Source organism: Schistocerca americana, chromosome 6, assembly GCF_021461395.2.
Source record: "Schistocerca americana isolate TAMUIC-IGC-003095 chromosome 6, iqSchAmer2.1, whole genome shotgun sequence".
Lineage (NCBI taxonomy): Eukaryota > Metazoa > Arthropoda > Insecta > Orthoptera > Acrididae > Schistocerca > Schistocerca americana.
This window is the reverse complement of record NC_060124.1, coordinates 566599058-566618074: the sequence shown is the minus strand read 5'-3', so window position 1 is coordinate 566618074 and position 19017 is coordinate 566599058.

The window sequence follows — 19017 nt, the reverse complement described above, 5'->3', positions numbered from 1 at the left end:
AGTAGAGCTCAGATTAATCATTTAGCTGTCTGCTGAACTCAACATGTCAATGATGACAGGGATGAAACTGGACTGCGACGGTACGTGAAAGTTAATCTGTGTGCTACATTCTGACAGGTTACAACTTAAATAAATCCACTAGGAGTACATTCGAGTAATTACAATATTTAGAATTTAGGATTAACGTTTTGAACACGAAAGCGACTACAGTCTTACGTATTTTTCGTCATGTCTATACCGCTCATAATTGTCTAGTGGTAGTTGGACTGAAAAACAAACTAGACATTCGATTAAGACGCTCCGCCTTACTTCACCACATATGTGATGATCTTAGCACCGTGACCAGAGATTGCTTTCATTAAGCAACTACCTGTCTTCCCTCTGGAGATGTACGCATAACTTTCCCATTACCGCCAAGTCCGCAGCTCGTAGTCTAGTGGATAGCGTTGCTGCCTCTGGATAACGGGGTTCCGGGTTCGATTCCCGCTCAGGTTGGGAATTTTGTGTGCCCGGGGACTTGTTGTTTGTATTGTCCCCATCATTTCTTCATCACCATCATCGTTCGTAACAGTAACTAGATTGGATTGCGTAGAAAATGGACTGTGTAGAAATTGGGTCTTTGTAAGCGCGCTAATGACCGCGCAGTTGAGCACCCCGCAAACCAAACATCAACATCATCATCATTACCGCCGCGAGCAAGCCAGTCACTACGCAGCGTGTTTCACCTACGCAATTCCCCTCACATATCTCCGGAACTATTTAAGATATCCTAATCGTTTTCATCTACATGGACTGTGTGAATGTCTTTACTTAACGTAGTAGTGTGTCTGTTCACAGCTAAATTCCATACAGAGATATCGGTGTCAATAGGGCTGTATCACATGCTATTGTAGCAATTTCTGCTACTAGTAGTGAACCGGTGAAAGAGACAAACTGAACCGCGTTTTATTCTTGGAAACACGATTACTAGATTCGAGTAATTACTATACTTAGAATTTAGGATTAATCTGTTTTGAACACGAAAGCGACTGCTGTCTTATGTATCTTCCGTCATGTCTGTACCGTTCACATTTGTCGAGTGGTAATTGGACTGAAAAACAAACTAGACATCTGATTTGTTTTCCGAATAATATAGAAGGAACACAAAGAAGACAGTTGAGTTGTACCCATAAAGGTTTTCCCGACAGACGGTGTCGAACAAGAATAAACATTCAGCGAACGGGCAAGTATTTTTTACTGAATGGGCAAGGGTATATTACGCAAGAGATAAGGAGTATTCCTGGAATGAGGAGGGCGGACAAGAGAGATATTGCGGCAGCTGTCGCCCATGATCCACATGTTAGCTGCACAGCGTTAATCGCACTTAGAGCACAAATAGCGTCCATAGGTATCGTGTCACTTCACCAGCAGATTAAGCAGCGAGATTGAAGGTTACGCATGAAATACGGTCACTGGTTTCTAATGTGACATAAGGACGTTAAATTCTGTTCACTAATGAAGCTGACCTTACAAATAACGGAGAGCTCAACGTAAGAAATATGAAGCATTTGGCGTCTTAGAATCCGCACTGGCTCAGTCGCATTGGACATCAGACGCAGTGGAGTATGAAAGTTTGTTGCGGAACTAAGCCCTCATCGAACGCATGAGAAATAGGTTATTTCTGTGATTTTTTTCCCAAGATAAATAAAAAGGCAATACTAAATCTGATGATGCAGATTTAGTTCTTAAGTCTTTGTCTCTATGAAATGATTCTTGTCTCCATATCGGATGATCCCTGTAACCGCAGCACCGGGTGGAAGGACCACTTGCAGCCGGAACAATGGTTCAAATGGCTCTGATCACTATGGGACTTAACACCTGAGGTCATCAGTCCCCTAGGACTTAGAACTACTTAAATCTAACTAACCTAAGGACACCACACACATACACGCCCGAGGCAGGATTCGAACCTGCGACCGTAGCGGTCGCGCGGTTCCGGACTGAAGCGCCTAGAATCCCTTGACCACAGCGGCCGGCGGAACATTGGTCATAGGTGGGAATTCCCCAAGCCCACTTATCACAACTGTTAAAAAAAGTAAGTACAAAAAAAAAGTGTCTCTGAGCTCTATGGGACTTAACTGCTGAGGTCATCAGTCCCCTAGAACTTAGAACTACTTAAACCTAACTAACCTAAGGACATCACATACATCCATGCCCGAGGCAGGATTCGAACCTGCGACCGCAGCGGTTGCGCGGTGCCAGACTGAAGCGCCTAGAATCGCTCGGCCACACTGGGCGGCAAGTAAGTACATTTCGGTATAATTTCTATCAAGATACATACGATAATTTGCAAAATATTGAGTTCTAACAATTGATGACGTGACGTGTTGAAACTTGCTTCACCCACGAAATCGAGACAAAAGCTTGTACCGAAAATAGGCTTTTGAAGATATCGCAATACCGCTATTTACGTTGATAGAGAATTCAGTTTAAAATACCGACAACAAATTACAATAAAATTAGTATTTACCATTCACAACTTATGTGTCACGCCAATTTGAAAATTACAGTTTCGAGAATAACTCGTTTAAAATTTTGTGTTAAAATTTTTTGTACTTAAACGTACTTCTACTCAGGGATCTCTGGACCTTACCGGAGTCCTTCCTCATCCAAATCAAGTGGTCCTGCATCTTCTTCGTGATGATCGTGGTCCTCTGGACCTCGTTTTGCACCTTCTGTCAACGACTGCTCTCCTCGCTCAACAGGCTTTTCGTCCGCTTTTGTGCAGAAGTTGTAACAGGCCGCCGAATCTCAAGTCCGACACGTTCATAACTTCCATATTGTCTCTTAGGTCATCGTCGAAATCACACGCTGCCACAATGCCTGCGATGTCGACTTTTTTTTCTTGCCGTGAATCGTTTTCTGAGGCACTTTCTAGCTTATCGACTTGTAGCTCTAAAACACAGTTTGTACCGAACCTGAGATGAGCACTACAATAAAAGGCATTCCAGAGATAATTACAAGCAAAAACAAATACATTTGTTTTAGTTCTCAAGGAGGACTATGGTCTTAATGGAGACTACGTGACAGGTCTTTGCTTCATTGAAGCTAGCATAACGGCTAGGAGACACGCAAGATTTCTTACCGAAAGCTACCGACTCTCCAAGAGAAGGTAGCACATGAAAGTCGTAGATGAGTGTGGGACCAGCACTGTGAGTGTGCTGCTTATTACTTGGTTGTGACCAGGACACTACCCACACAGCTCTTTTCGTAATCACTCATCAGCTGGCCAGCATGATCACCTCATTGACGACACTGGACTTTTCTTGTCCGGGGTAAACTCAAAGACGAAGGTAATGCGTAAGTTCTGGCGAGAGGATTTAAAACATCGCACTGTTGCTACATGTGCAATGAAGTCAAAGGAATCTCCTCAGCCGGTCCTGAAGTCCTTGTGGCAGCGCCTGCATTGCAGTTCACGTTAAACATTTAGAACCCCTGATGGAATAAACGCAATTTTAAGGATGGTATTGTAAGTAGGCTGTTTGGGTTTTGATGTTGGTAATGCCACGTAGCGCTCTGTATGAAAATCACTGACTGTGCTGTGCGCAGTCTGTGGTTGGTTTGCATTGTTGGAATATTTGCGATTGTAGTGTTGGGCAGTTGGATGTGAACAGCGCGTAGCATTGCGCAGTTGGAGGTGAGCCGCCAGCAGTGGTGGATCTGGGGAGAGAGATGGCAGAATTTTGAGAGCGGATGCTCTGGAAGTGTGTCCATCAGAAAGAGTAAATTTGTAATACTGGATATCATGAACTGATATATATATATATATATATATATATATATATATATATATATATATATATATATATATATATGATGACTTTTTAACATTATTAAGGTAAATACATTGTTTGTTCTCCATCAAACCCTTTCATTTGCTAACTATGTATATCAGTAGTTAGTGCCTTCAGTAGTGAGAATCATTTATTTAGCTGGCAGTATTGACGCTCGCTGTATTGTAGTAGTTCGAGTAATTAAGATTTTTGTGAGGTAAGTGATTCATGAAAGGTATAGATTATTGTTAGTAAGGGCCATTCTTTTGTAGGGATTCTTGAAAATCAGATTGCGTTATGCTAAAAATATTGTGTGTCAGTTTAATGTTGATCTGAATAAGTAAAGAGAGAAATGTTTGAGTACGTTCAGTTTTGCTCAACTGTTTGAAAATCAAATAACGTAGAGGTTTTCCAGCACTGCCATTTATAATTTTTTCTAAGGGGTCGTTTCATAGTATGATGATATACTTTTGTGATATTCTTTTTATTGCTGTTTCCGATGAAAATTAGCAACGTCTGTGTGTCTCCTGAAATTAAATTCGTGACGCCAAGTTGTAGAAGTCTTGTTTTACGAAGCTCATATGTTTTATGGGCGCCTTTCCACAGGGGCTCCGGTAAAAGGAAGAGCAAATCTGTTTCCATCGTTAATTGGCGAATCATCAGTACATGCCACATCCCTTGCTTTCTACTTGGCCGGCCACATCTATCCAAGTGTGATAACTATCAGTTTTAAGTGAAACTCTTCTCCACTATTCCGATATTTTTAGTAATATGACTTAGCCACGTCAAGCGGAACACCCCATCAGGCTTGCGTGACTGTGTCGTATAATGACAAGTAAGTCGTGACAGTGTCGTATAATAACAAGTACGTCGTGACTGTTTCGTATAATAACAAGTACGTCGTGACTGTTTCGTATAATAACAAGTACGTCCACAAAGGCAGCAAACGGCTCAAAGTTGAAAACAGTTAAATCCTAATTTCTAAGTATTGTAATTTCTCCGAAACACCACCGAATTCATTGCTTCCAGGCCTACGATAACAGCGGCAGAAATTACCATGGTTCGAGTAGGAAAACTGAAATTATAGCGATAACTCCGTAATATATATACGTACGAAAAATGACCATAAACCATTTGTTGAGGCCATTTTCACAACTCATTTGTGTGAAAACAGATTTATGATAACGTAGAAGGTTCAGGATATACCTGAGGTAAGCTGCTTAGCTGAATCACCGCGTATTACACCGTGTAAGCTGCAGTCGATGACCTCAGTAGTCTGCATTACTTATCTGATTCTGCGTCTTCTCCTGTCACCAAATTGACTAGGTCTTCATACGTTTACGTGAGACTTTTTCACAAATTTCGGTACGCGACTATACAGACTGTTTATTTACTATTCAGCTGACTACTTGATTTTTAATGTTTTCCCACACCACAACCTTTTAATTGCTTCAGTTTTCCTTACCAGATTCCAAAGCAACCATACTTCGTATCTACGCTATGCATTATCTGAATTAAATGCGATGAGATGGTAAGGTCCTTCGCGAGTTGTCTCGTTCATCCACCATCTGAAAAACGACTCGAAAAATAACAAGCAAGATTCACTGTGCATTCCATCTGTGAAAAGCAAGAAACCATGCAGATAACGAGGTAAAGTCTGTACGACGTGGCATATATCCTTGGAGCGAGAAATTCAAAGAATTCAAAGAAATATGGGTTCTGAAACATTGAGGAGGCTGCTAACGAGCATCGCAGGCACCCACGGAATAACTGCAAACGTAACTCATATCAGGCCGACAGTGGAAGTACATGAAAAGCTACACAGAAAGAAATGGAAACCTTCATCGGAAAGGAACAGGGATGCAGCAAGAGTCAAAAGGTTATGGTCCACTGTGAAGGGTAAAACGAAGTTACACAAAGCGGAAACTTGACTTACTATGTAGACGAGGACGATAAAGTGATGGACAGTAAAATTGATGCTAATAATACACTGCTGGCCACACGATATGTAACACCCTGAAAGAAGCATCCTGAGGGGAAATTTGCAGCATGCTTATGCGGTGACGAGAAATGCACATGATTAGCATTTAGCTCAGGCGCACATGACAGAAGCCAATAGCGTCACCTGCAAGTGCAATATAAAGGGGAACAGAGAGCCGTGTGGACTGACTGGCGTTGTTCTTTCGTGCGGTTATTTTGCGTAAGCAGCTGCAGTATGCCTCGTAGAAGGCGCTGAGCGTTTATCGAGCACGTTTCGGAGATCGACGGAGGAAGAACTGTTTCCTATAGGGATTCCGGATTGTCATTCAGAGAAATCGGTGATCGTTGCGCGACAAGCAGTGTCCGCTCGTACCATTCGACGACGTTTGCAGCAGAGTGGACCGTCCTTAAGGCGTCCATTGCAGTGTTTACCACTGAGTCAACGCCTCATGCGTTCGAGCCGGCAATGCTGCGATGAACAACGGACGTGGGCAACCGTTTGGAACGACACTGCTTTTACGGACGAATCCCGATTCTGCCTGCACCACCACGGTCCTCAGGTTACAGTCTGGAGACACCGTGGTGACACGCTGTTGAACTGTAGCCTTAGGCATGGCCATACTGGTCCTACACCCGGCATTACGGTTAGGGATGGTATTGGATCCCCTCCACCACCTCCATTGCCGGTACACTAAGCAGTTGGAGCCTGTTGTTCTCCTATACATTCGGAGCCTGTCGACGGCCACGTAACAACAGGATAATGCGCGACCACACGATGCACGCAATGTTAAAGACTTCGTCTCCCATCGCATTGCATTGCTGCCTTGGAATCCCTGTTCTCCCGATCTCTCGCCTACCGAAAACGTCTGGCTAATGACTGGCCTGGAATATACCACCAGCCACCCACTGCTATACCAGATGTACTTTGACAATATGTGGAAGCAACGTGGACTGCTGTATCCCGACAACACATCCAGAGCTTCTTTCATTCAGTGTCGAGGCGTATAGCAGCAGTTATATCCAGCAATGTCGGCAACATTCAGTACCAAATTCATCATCTTCCTCAGTTCACATGGTACTCTGTTTTTGATCATATGATCCTTGCACAACGTAATATCTCCCAAATCCACTTGGCTGTCATATATTTGGTCCTTCTTGGTGGTGGATTTTGGATAGTTAGCGGTGTAGTAAGAACCAGTGAAGTTTCTGGAAAGGGCGAGGAAGAAAGTACAACAACGAATGGACATCACGCATACCTATAGACATGGAAGATTTAAATACGAACAAAACAAGTTGCACGTGAAACTTCGAGATACAGATTGGGATAGGAAAACAATCACATGGGGAAGGTTGGGCCCACAATTCTTGCATCATTTGTTCTTTGAATTATCACATATAATACACATGATAGCTCAGCAAAAAAAAAGTACAGTAATCACCAAATATCTCTGAACATAAGTGGTTCTTTAATGCAAATAATCCTTTTTAAATTTTAACCACAATTCTTGCTACCCCAAGGATTCAGCGCGAGCAACAAATAAAAACAAAAACTAATCATAATGAAACCTCTCTTGAACGATCAGTGAGTAAATATAGCTCTTGCACAATCTTCTCAAATAGTCGTTGTTATTAAATTAAGACCCGGTAATTTAAAATAAACACTCAAGCATGGAAGTTCTGGCGAATTTTCTTACACCAATAGAATGGATGCAATGACATATTATGCTGAAGGAATGAAAATGAGCTATAATTTAAAACGTAACCTAAGGTGATGGCAATCTCAACGGGAATTCCCCAGAACATCAAGTACACACGCAAATATTTGAACAAGCAAAGCAACTACATCAAAACTGAATTACAACATGGGGCACATACAGCCCTTTGTGAATAATGTGCAAGCAAGAATCTCAGAGCCTTACCGAATTCAAGGAAGGCGAGCAGCCAAGGTGAACAGTTCCACTACAGCAATAGCGGACACGCCTCAGACACGACCGGGAGACACGTGCAGGGCCACAATTGCAGCAGGCCCTCGCTGCCGGCAGCCGCCGAAATGTCGGGCTCCCGCTTCTCAATGCTAAAGGGCGCTGATAACAGACAGCACATAGGTAAGCTACGGGCTACGGAAATACGAATTACATGAACAACGAAAGCCACTTTCTTAAGAGATCACAGCTATAAGACCAAAAAATCCATCATAAAATAAGGTAGCAAATATCACGCCCAAAAAAAATTGCCTAAAGGAAGTAGATTTTAAGTCACTGGAAAGGGACTATAAAAGTACAAAAGTTGACGTCTCGCCAAACGACTTATGTAAAATATACTCTAATCTGTGTGCGCATTCTTAAGGGAGTAAACTGCTGAGGTTATCGGTCACTACACTTACCAACTGCTTCAACAGACTTATGCTAAGAACAACACACACACCCTTGCCCGAGGGAGGACTCCTTCCTATGGCGGCAAGGGGCTGCGAAATCCGTGACATGGCGCCTCAAACGGCTCGGCCACACCGCGCGGCAAATATACACTAAAACTGCAAGGCCATCTCCTTACTTGAACCAAACAGATGGAACAAATAAATGATTAAGCTCACCCCTCCAAGGGAATACTGACTAGGGACTACAAACAGTGCTATCTTGAATCAGTCCTCAAGCTTGACAACCATCTAGAACCTAGTCTTTTCTTCTTTACTTTATTGCATTTCGATTCCCACCCCCCCCCCCCCCCCCCCCCGTCCTGAGGGGTGCGGGCAGGCAGCAGCGCAATATGCTGCTCTACAGCCTACAGAAAAGTTAAAAAACGTAATGAGAATGTAAACAAACAGCAAAAAGCCATACAATGGTGACATTATAAAAAAACTGTAAAATGGCGGAAACTTGTGGAATGTAACATGTAAAAACATCCAGTGACGATGTGGATGAAGACACTCAATAAGTAGACAGGCAGAGTTAAAGATAAGGTGACAGCCTGGTTTCTGTTCCCACGAGATAAAAAACACAACTAGCGACAGTATGGTGGCTGTTCACAACACTGACAGCTGAAACACAACACTGAACACTCACTGAAAACAGCACTATACAAGTGACACGGTGACGGATGGGCAGGGTGGAGGAACCGAATTGATAAAAGGAAAAGGGGGGGGGGAGGAAATGAAAAAAGGGGGATCTGATGGAGGGAGGGGACACAGAAAAGCGGTGGGGGGGGGGCGGTGGACGTGAGAAGGAGTGGGAAAGGCAGTGGAGCTGCGAGCGGATGGGACTTGGAGGAGAGAAGGGAGGCCGGGAGAGGGTAGGCATGGAAAAACAGGATGGCAGAGGGGGGGGGGGGGAGAGGGAGCCTGAGATAAAGACAGAGGAAGAGAGGGGGAGGTGAGGATCAGAGTTGATAGGAGGGATAAACAGAGGAAGAGAGGCCGATGCCTGGTGGGATAGTCGACGGAAGCCCCCATGGGAAAGGTGTAGAGGAAGAGTGTAGAGGTGAAGGGTAGGCGGGACACAGCGGTGAAGGCGCGGCAGAGGGCGGGGGTTAGAGAGGAGAGGAGTACACTTTATCTCCAATGCAGAGACAGTCATTAAATTACACCCAAAATTTCCACCAAGGAAATAAATGCAAAGGTACAACACGGTTGAGGCCAAGTTAACCACAATTAATTAAAACATTTCAATGATCTGTCGGGTACCAATACCAGAGGCACAGTTACACTATGTGATCAAAAGTATCTGTACACCGCCAAAAACATACGTTTTTCATATTAGGTGCATTGTGCTGCCACCTACTGCCAGGTACTCCATATCAGCGACCTCAGTAGTCATTAGACATCGTGAGAGAGCAGAATGGGGCGCTCCTCGGAACTCAACGGACCTCGAACACGGTCAGGTGATTGTGTGTTACTTGTGTGATACGTCTGTACGCGAGATTTACACACTCCTAAACATCTCTAGGTCCACTGTTTCAGATGTGATAGTGAAGTGGAAACGCGAAGGGACATGTACAGGACAAAAGCGTACAGGCCGAACTCGTCTACAGACTGACAGAGGCCGCGGACCGTTGACGAGGGTCGTAATGTGTAGTAGGCAGACATCTGTCCAGACCATCGCCGGAATTGCAAACTGCATCAGGATCCACTGAAGGTACTATGACAGGCGGGAAGTGAGAAAACTTTGATTGCGTAGTCGAGAGGCTGCTCGTAAGCCACACATCATGCCGGTAAATGCCAAACGACGCATCGCTTGGGGTAAGCAGCGGAAACAACGGACGATTGATAAGTGGAAAAACGTGTGGAATAACGAATCACGGTTCACAATGTGGCGTTCCGGCGGCACGGTGTGGGTGTGGCGAATGCCAGGTGAACGTCAATTGTCACAGTATATAGTGCCAACAGTAAAATTCGGAGGCGGTGGTGCTATGGTGTGGTGTTTTTCATGGAGGGGGCTTCCACTCCTTGTTTTGCATGGCACTATCACAGCACCGGCCTACTTTGATGTTTAAGCACCTTCTTGCCTCCCACTGCTGAAGAGCAATTTGGGGATGTCGACTGCATCTTTCAAGACGATCAAGCACCTGTTTATAATGCACGGCCTGTGGCGGAGTGGTTACACGACAATAACGTCCCTGTAATGGACTTGCCTGCACAGAGTCCAACCGGAAACCTATAGAACACCATTGGGATGTTTTGTAACGCCGACGTCGTGCCAGGCCTCACCGACGGACATCGATACCTCTTTTCAGTGGAAGACTCCGTGAAGAATTCCTTAAGAAGCCTTCCAGCACCTGACTGAACGTATGGCTGCGAGAATGGAAGCTGCCATCAAGGCTAAGTGTGGGACAATACCATATTGGATTCCATCATTACCGATCGAGGCCGCTACTAACTTGTAAGTAATTTTCTGCCAGATGTCCGGATACTTTTGATCACATAGTGTATCAGAGCGTGAGCAATACTTACTCCAAAATTTTCCAGTAATGTTCCTTGCACACGAGGAAACGATGAGGCCGTAGGAGGACACCATCGATACAGCAATATGATTTTCAAACAACTTACAGGTAATACTTTCAGCGACCGCCGATATTTCGGCGGGAGTGCACACCGCTATTTTCAAGGCAAACTGCAACGGACGGGCAAAGTACAGGCAAATTTAAAACCTCGTTTCTTAGACTGATGCAGGGAAGATAGCACACACTGAACACTAATGCAATCAAAGATGACCAGAGTCAGAGATATCGATATTGAGACTACGAAGTAACCGGTGATGTAACATTCATTCTATCCCTCTCTTTTTTGACAAGGTAGAGAGCAGGATTCCAAACAGAGTTTAAAGAAAACCCTCCATCTCTGTTTACAAGGTTGCTCGCTAATTAAATCTGAACTGCCTCCTTAATAACACTATCCCAATAGCTGGACGTGCATGCCAATATCGCGGTGTTGTTGTGTAGCATTGGGTGACCAGTATCCAAGCAATGTTCGGCAACAGCAGATCTACTTGGCTGCTGTAATGGTGTTTATGCTCAGTACATCGGTCCTCCACTACGCAACGGAAGGACAAGACGATGTCGGAGAACTAACGGCCGAATGAACCGTTGCGAGCGAAAACCGAAGCCTGATAAACTTCCTCCGTGCCCCTCCTGGCGATTGTCTACTGACAACCCGCTACCGGCCTATTTCAATCTCTCTCAGCCAGCGATCATCTACGAAAACGGCAAGCGGAGTTGGCGCCGCCTGTTGGGAAGCCAGTGAAAGAAGGCAACTGGAAGACAAAGTTAATATGAACTGGAACCGCCGACGCTCAGAAATCTCAAGGAATGCTCGATGCGACAGCATGCAACATGCTGTAGCTGCCGAGCATGAAGAAGATAATAACAATATAATGATCGTAGGGGAACCTACAGATGTCAATAGGAATTAAGATGCGACAGTTAATAGTGGCGGATATGACGGGAGAAAACTGCTGTCAGTCCTGCGGCTTGTTAACGAAGTGTGCGAAATTGCAACGAGACTAGCTAAATTGGAGAATATGAGTACGTTATCCATAGCAAGAAGGCACCTGTCACGGAGGAATGTCAACAAATTAACTACGAACATGGACGAACTAGAGACACTAAGCTATCTTCTCCTTAAGAGGAGGCAGAAGACATGCGATATAGATCACCCGTATAAGCTGTTAGTGGTAACACATTTCCAATTGGTGTATGATTACGGATTAAAATGGCCCCATAATTACGTGCCCATTATGTTCTCGTAGCATTCACATACAGTCAACTCACACCCTAACGGCAGATGAACATGATTAAAATCGGCCAGACTAGTTCTATGCGCAGCACCATGATGATGGAGGAACGAGGCAAACTATTAGAAAAGATGGACTTACAAATAGTATGCATACGGGAGCCATGTTACAGGAATTGGCCGTTACCCTACATGGCAGACACGAAACGGATGATAATAACAGAAAAATCTTCCAATGGCTACCATTAGGGTGCTCGATAAAAATATAGAAGTGACGAAAGTGCATAAGCCGTGCGACGAACACGCTCTGACAACAGAAATAAATACTATCGTTGGAAAATTTACGTAAGTAAACAATATCTTGAACGTAGTTAGGAGACACAACCTCATGTAGAATAGCAAAAGCAGTAGCAGTACTAGGTCAACTCTACAGACATTGCCTGCCAGTGTGGCCGAGCGGTTCTAGGCACTTCAGTCTGGAACTGCGCGACCGCTACGGTGGCAGGTTCGAATCCTGCCTCGGGCATGGATGTGCGTGATGTCCTTAGGATAGTTTGGTTTAAATAGTTCTAAGTTCTAGGGGACTGATGACCTCAGATGTTAAGTCCCATTGTGCTCAGAGCCATTTGAACCATTTCTACAGGCACATTTTCGTAATGGGTGCAAACACGACAACAACAATAACTGACGAGATACGTTTCGCTCTTCAGGATGCTATAGGAGAACTCGTTTCATGATTAGACCTCCCTATTCGACTACTTTCCAAAAGCGTTCACCCATAGATACAGGTATCACCATAAAGTCTGAAACTTTTTAACGGGCTTACAACTGACCATAATCTCATTTACTTCGTAACCACATACGCAGATAACGGCACAAGTTAACATTCAGGTCGAGCGAACATGTAATCTACGCAAAGTGTATTGGGATCTTTTAAAGGCAGAAATCAAGATACAACCACTGCAACGAAGCAGGTTTGATGTTGAAGCCAAACAAACGAATTGGTGGAAGCATTGAAGAATCTTTAAGGCGCAGAGCAAGGAAGGAGAGAAATTCTATGACATTCTTAGGTGAAACAGAACTACGAAGAAAGCTTAACTTCAATAGAGCAATAAAAGGAACTGTTATACAAAACTTGAGTAGACGAATGGGAGATGTACATCAAAGACATCAATGTGACTGATATTTCGGTTTCGCATACGAACTTACAACGAACAAGATTCTATTGCCCACATTCGATGGCACAATGATGAAAGACAGCGAGACATGTGGCCGAGGGTTATAACGATGCAAGACACAGAGTCCTTCAGTATATCAAGTCTCAGTTACTAGAGCAGCACGTAAATAATTGTATTCTGATTCATTTTTCTAGGAAGAAGTGAGGCTGCCAATAAAGAACTTAAAGAAGAAGAAGACACTTGGAACAGGTAGGTTTATGAAAGAAGTTTCGGATCAATTTGTAGACCAGATTCTTCCATATCTAACAGTGTTATTAAATGACTATCTTCGGCAGGAACGGAAGCGAAAAATCAGAAAAATCTCTCTTATAATTGTACTAAGGAAGATGGAATGCCAAGGCCCAAGAGAATCGAAATGTTACAGACCGAGGTAAATCGTGCAATGCAAGTTGTTGACACCTATGGCGACAGTTACATTACAGACACATCGTTTGATACAGCTTGGAAAATCGGTAACTTATGGTGAACTGCCCTATTCTGAAGACTGAAGGAAGTGTCTATCACAGACCACGAGATTACTGCACCAAGGGGCAGGTGAAATTGGATCGCCGCTAGATGGAAATCGTGAAAAACAACACCAAGGGATGCTTGCAGGGCTCTGCTTGTGGTCCAGAGTTCTGAGAATTTGGGATAAAGACGTTGCTGAATCAGCTACAGAATATGACAAACACTAGACGCTGCATCCCCTGCGCAATCGATGTCTTAACTATAGTATAAGCCATCACATGAGCTACACCGAAAGAAAAAGGTAGGAAAGTTCTTGAAATAGTAATTGGTGCACAAAAAATAAGTTAACGATAGCGGGATATAAATCAGTTTTTATATTACTGAAAGGAACGTTCTCAAGATCGAAGAACTCCGCAAACAAAACAAATGACCAGCCTATGAAGAGAAAAGAAGTATGCAGCTACTTAAGTACAAATATCGAGGATAGTCAAGACTTTCAAGCACACGTGGAAATCGTTTTGCAGAGAGGCATGCACCAGTCTATAACACAATCAGCAATGAACAGCTTTGGCACAAACTGGACTTTCTGACATACAAAATTTCAGCCTGCCCTTGGGAATCTTACCTGGCCTAGAAACAACGAAGAAGAGACCATGTATCACAACAACGAGACGCATCGTGGCAGAACATCCACGTACAACATCATTCCGGAAGCAGCCAGGACATGAGGCTAGGGGAGGACCAGGACAGGTTTTCTGAGATCCTGACAGGCATCTCTCAAGCTCTTCACCGTGGGTGACACGGAGGCACAGCCCCCGTGAATCCTGAGCCCATGCCCGCTGGGGTCGAAGAAGTGAGGAAATCTAGTTTCGTTCTGATGGCAATTATTGCAGTGTAGTGTGCCGCTGTAGAGTACAGAGTGGCCTAGAATCATATGTCACAAAATTTTTGACTTAGCCATGTAGCACAGTCAGCAGATGGGTAGCATGGTACAAAGCCGTGGACATCGTACTTGTGCAACCATAAGCTAAATGATATATCCAAAACCTTCGTAACTGTATCAGATGTCTAACAGATATAAAATGTAACCTGCGACGCGACCTGTTACAGCTTGAGCGATATTTTCGAAGAGATGCCATACGATCCACAATGTTTAGCCATAGACAACTCTCAGAGACCAACCCTAGTCCATGAAATTTCGCATTCCGCATAGTATATCCCTATTAATGTTAAATTTATATTCAGTATTGTTAATGCCATAATTGTAGTTAAAGACATACAATACTACACTCACTGGTGTTCACACACTGGTAATGATGTAGCTACAGGACGTATGATACATCATGGAATAAACAGAATGAAAAGGCACAAAAACAGATTCAATAAAAATAATAAAATGAAAATGCTTATAAAGATGAAACGTAAAATGATAATGAGAGCACATTATAAGCAGTTCCCGGTATTCTTCCAATGACCAGTCTGGAAGTGAGGTCCTACAAACGAATGTGCTGAAACAAATCCGTGACGGGATACTGGCTCATTTTGAAAGCAGTGGGAATTAGCAGTACAAGTTATTGCAGGTTGTCTTCCTACTGACGTTGACTGCTCATTTCTTCCTTCGTAGTTAATCATTGTCTGTTACGCTCTTGTCATACACTGGACTTAAAAGTCTCTTCTATCAGCCATCATGTATGGATTCTTTTGAGGCTGTTTTTTTTTGTGGTTTTAGGGCGCACAACTTCAATGGTCATTAGCGCCCTGACTACTCTAAGAATGCACCGCGAGGCACAAGTTGACCACAACAACTAAAAGGGAAAACACGATAAAAGACAGACTGACAGGCATAGGATTAAAAAACAGCATCATCAAATGTCCTTAGCGAGGTTTGTCAAATTGATAAAACGAAGAACACGAGCAGCTGCTCGTGGGTCATCCGCTAAAATGGCATCGAAAGTATTTGGCAGGTTAAGATCGAGGCGCAGTGGGTTAAGATCTGGACAGGACATTAAAATGTGTCGAACCGTCAGCAAGTGCCCACATTTTTGAGGCTGTGCTCGGATTAGAACAAGATGAGTGATTCCTTGGAGTGTGTACAACATAAACAGAAAGACTGACTTTTATTATTCAGAGCGGAACTCACATATGTGCTTAGACAGTGCATTCACACAAAGTTGACTAATAAATTACCACACTAAGCTTCTTTGAGAATATGAATTTTCAAGCTATCACAAAATGAGCGCATCAGGTTTGATGTAGAGGTAAACGGTAACCTTCCCTTGCAGTGATTCATTACAGAATCGAATATCACATATAAAGCAGCTTTAAACGCCTGATTACTTCACAGATGAGTTAGTGTGTTAAACAATTGATGTTCTGCACGTGAAACCTTTGTTCTTGAAGACATCAAAGAGTAATTACGTTGTTTCAATTAGTTTTGGCTGTTCTCCCATGGACCGATGGAAAAGTTTAGGAAATACTTGAAATTATGTTTGAAATTCGTTGGAAGTTTCCAAATGCTCTCATCGTCAAACAATGGATGAGTACTGTGTGGGTAATTTGCGCTATGTTTGAAGAAATGCAATTTTCTGCCTTCATCCTGTTTCTTATGACGTTATACCGGGTGATCAAAAAGTCAGAATAAATTTGAAAACTTAACAAACCACGGAATACTGTAGCGAGAGAGGTACAAATTGACACACATGCTTGGAATGACATGGGATTTTACTAGAACAAAAAAAAAACAACAAAGTATTGCTAGGCGCGTGAAAGATCTCTTGCGCGCATCGTTGGGTGAAGATCGTGTACTCAGCCGCCACTTTCGTCACGCTAGGCCTCCCAGGTCCCCAGATCTCAGTCCGTGGGATTATGAGCTTTGGGGGGACCTGAAGTCGCAAGTGTATCGTGATCGACCGACATCTCTAGGGATGCTGAAAGACAACATCCGACGCCAATGCCTCACCATAACTCCGGACATGCTTTACAGTGCTGTTCACAACATTATTCCTCGACTACAGCTATTGTTGAGGAATGATGGTGGGCATATTGAGCATTTCCTGTAAAGAACATCATCTTTGCTTCGTCTTACTTTTTTATGCTAATGATTACTATTCTGATCAGATGAAGCGCCATCTGTCGGACATTTTTTAAATTTTTGTATCTTTTTGGTTCCAATCAAACTCCATTTCATTCCAAGCATGTGTGTCAATTTGTACCTCTCTATTTACATTATTCCGTGATTTATTCAGTTTTCAAATTTATACTGACTTTTTGATCCCCCGGTATTTCCTCAGCTATGCATTACCTAATTATATAATTTTGCAGGTCCATTCAGCGGTATATGCTTATATTGTTTGCAAATGATGTTGCGAATAGAGTTAGTAGTAATGATGAAGTAAATTAAAACGCCGCTCCTCTTCCTGAAATTTTACTTCATGAACAGCAAAAATATAGTAAGCGATAATTTTTTACTTTCAGTAGGTTACAAATTATGTGTAAAGAATGTTGGTAGTCGTTAAGTTCTCCCATTCGGAAATACTGGATGAGTTACACTGGGTAATTTGCGCGAATTGAGATACGCTACCTTGAGAGCATACAGAGTTTCTACCATTCATATTGTGTTAAACCTTTAATGAAGCTTATACGGCTTAATAGCCTGGTTATGATAGAATTTTAAACTTCTTAGTATGGTGAGTAGTCGTATGAAGTACAGAAAATGACATTTTTGCCGGCCAGTGTGGCCGAGCGGTTCTAGGCGCTACAGCCTGGAACCGCGTGACCACTACGGTCGCAGGTTCCAACCCTGCCTCGGGTATGGACGTGCGTGATGTCCTTAGGTTAGTTAGGTATGAGTAGTTCTAAGTTGTAGGGGACTGATGACCTCAGAAGTTGAGTCCAATAGTGCTCAGAGCCATTTGATTTGAAATTTTTGTTGTCTCTGGAAAACGTAACATAGCAAACAGTAACTAGGGTGGTGCAGTATTTTAGCCGTTTGGTAGTGTATACGTGGGTCTGTGTGTGCAGCAGCTGTAGGTGACATACTCACGGGGCAAACTAAAAGGTGCTGTTCATCGCAAATGTCTGCACATTTTGTCCACGCAACTGAAAAACGTTATACTTGCAGAAAGACGGATGTGGTTTATACGCCGTGGGTCACCACTTCTTTTTCTTCACGTCGTACAACAATATGTAACCAAAACCTTAAAATAATTGAGACACTGGTCAAAGCGTTCATTATGTTCCGCCTCCCTGATCATTAATTCCTTTCGTTTAAACACTGTCCAGTCACGTTAATGAGCCGCGCGGAGTGTTCGCGTGGTTTGAGGCGTCATGTCACGGATTGTGCGGCCCCTACCCCGGGAGGTTCGAGTCCTCCCTCGGGCATGGGTGTGTGCGTGTGTGATGTTTTTAGCATAAGTTAGCTTAAGTAGTGTGTAAGTCTAGAGACCGATGACCTCAGCAGTTTCGTCCCTTAGGAGTTCATAGATCTGAACATTTTGAACATTCAAAAGCCAGTGCTGACGGCTGCAAGACGAGCAACGAAGAGAATTATGAGGTTTTAGAAGATACCGACACACACGCGGTGCTCTAACTTATGAGGCGTGCCGTGCAATAGCAATTTCACTCATCTCGGCCAGAAGTTGACACCAGTCGGATAGGCGGGTATCGGCGAGCTGGCGAACGGACTGTCACTCCGAAATATGCTGTGGTACTGCGTGACAGCTGATGGCAGTCGGCTGTTTGGAACCGGAGTGGCAAGTTGGACTCGGAGCCCACCGGTACTGTGAGTCGCAGTGATAAGCAACGGTGTGGAGCAGGGGGCTTTGTGTAGCACGCAGGGCGAGCCTGTTTTGGTTCATGTGGCAGGCCCTTGGAGTTTCCACAGTGAATGGTGTTCGATATAGACAAGTTGCACAGTCGGAACCGACTCGGCCACGTCTTCTGGAGGCACTTTCAGTCACAGTGGGAAGTGACTTATAGCGTTGCGCCGCGTCGCTGACGCCCAGGCACTGGTCTTAAGGGCAACTTTGTTTTATATGAGCAGGGCTGGCCCCACGAGTTACGTGTGGTGGAGGATGGGTGATCACTAGTCAGCGTGACGTAGACACAGTGGAACCGGCAAGATGTTGGAATCCACCTGTGAAGGCAAACACGCTGTGTAGGAAGCTCAACAGAGTCAGAGGAGATGGTGTGGAGGCAGTAAGGCAGTGTGGCTGCGAACTTTCAACTATGGGTGTAGTCTACTGTTAATACTAGGCTTTATTTGGCTGGAGCTGCAGATGTTATTTGCCTCCGATCATCCAGAGCATGTGACAGCTAGGAA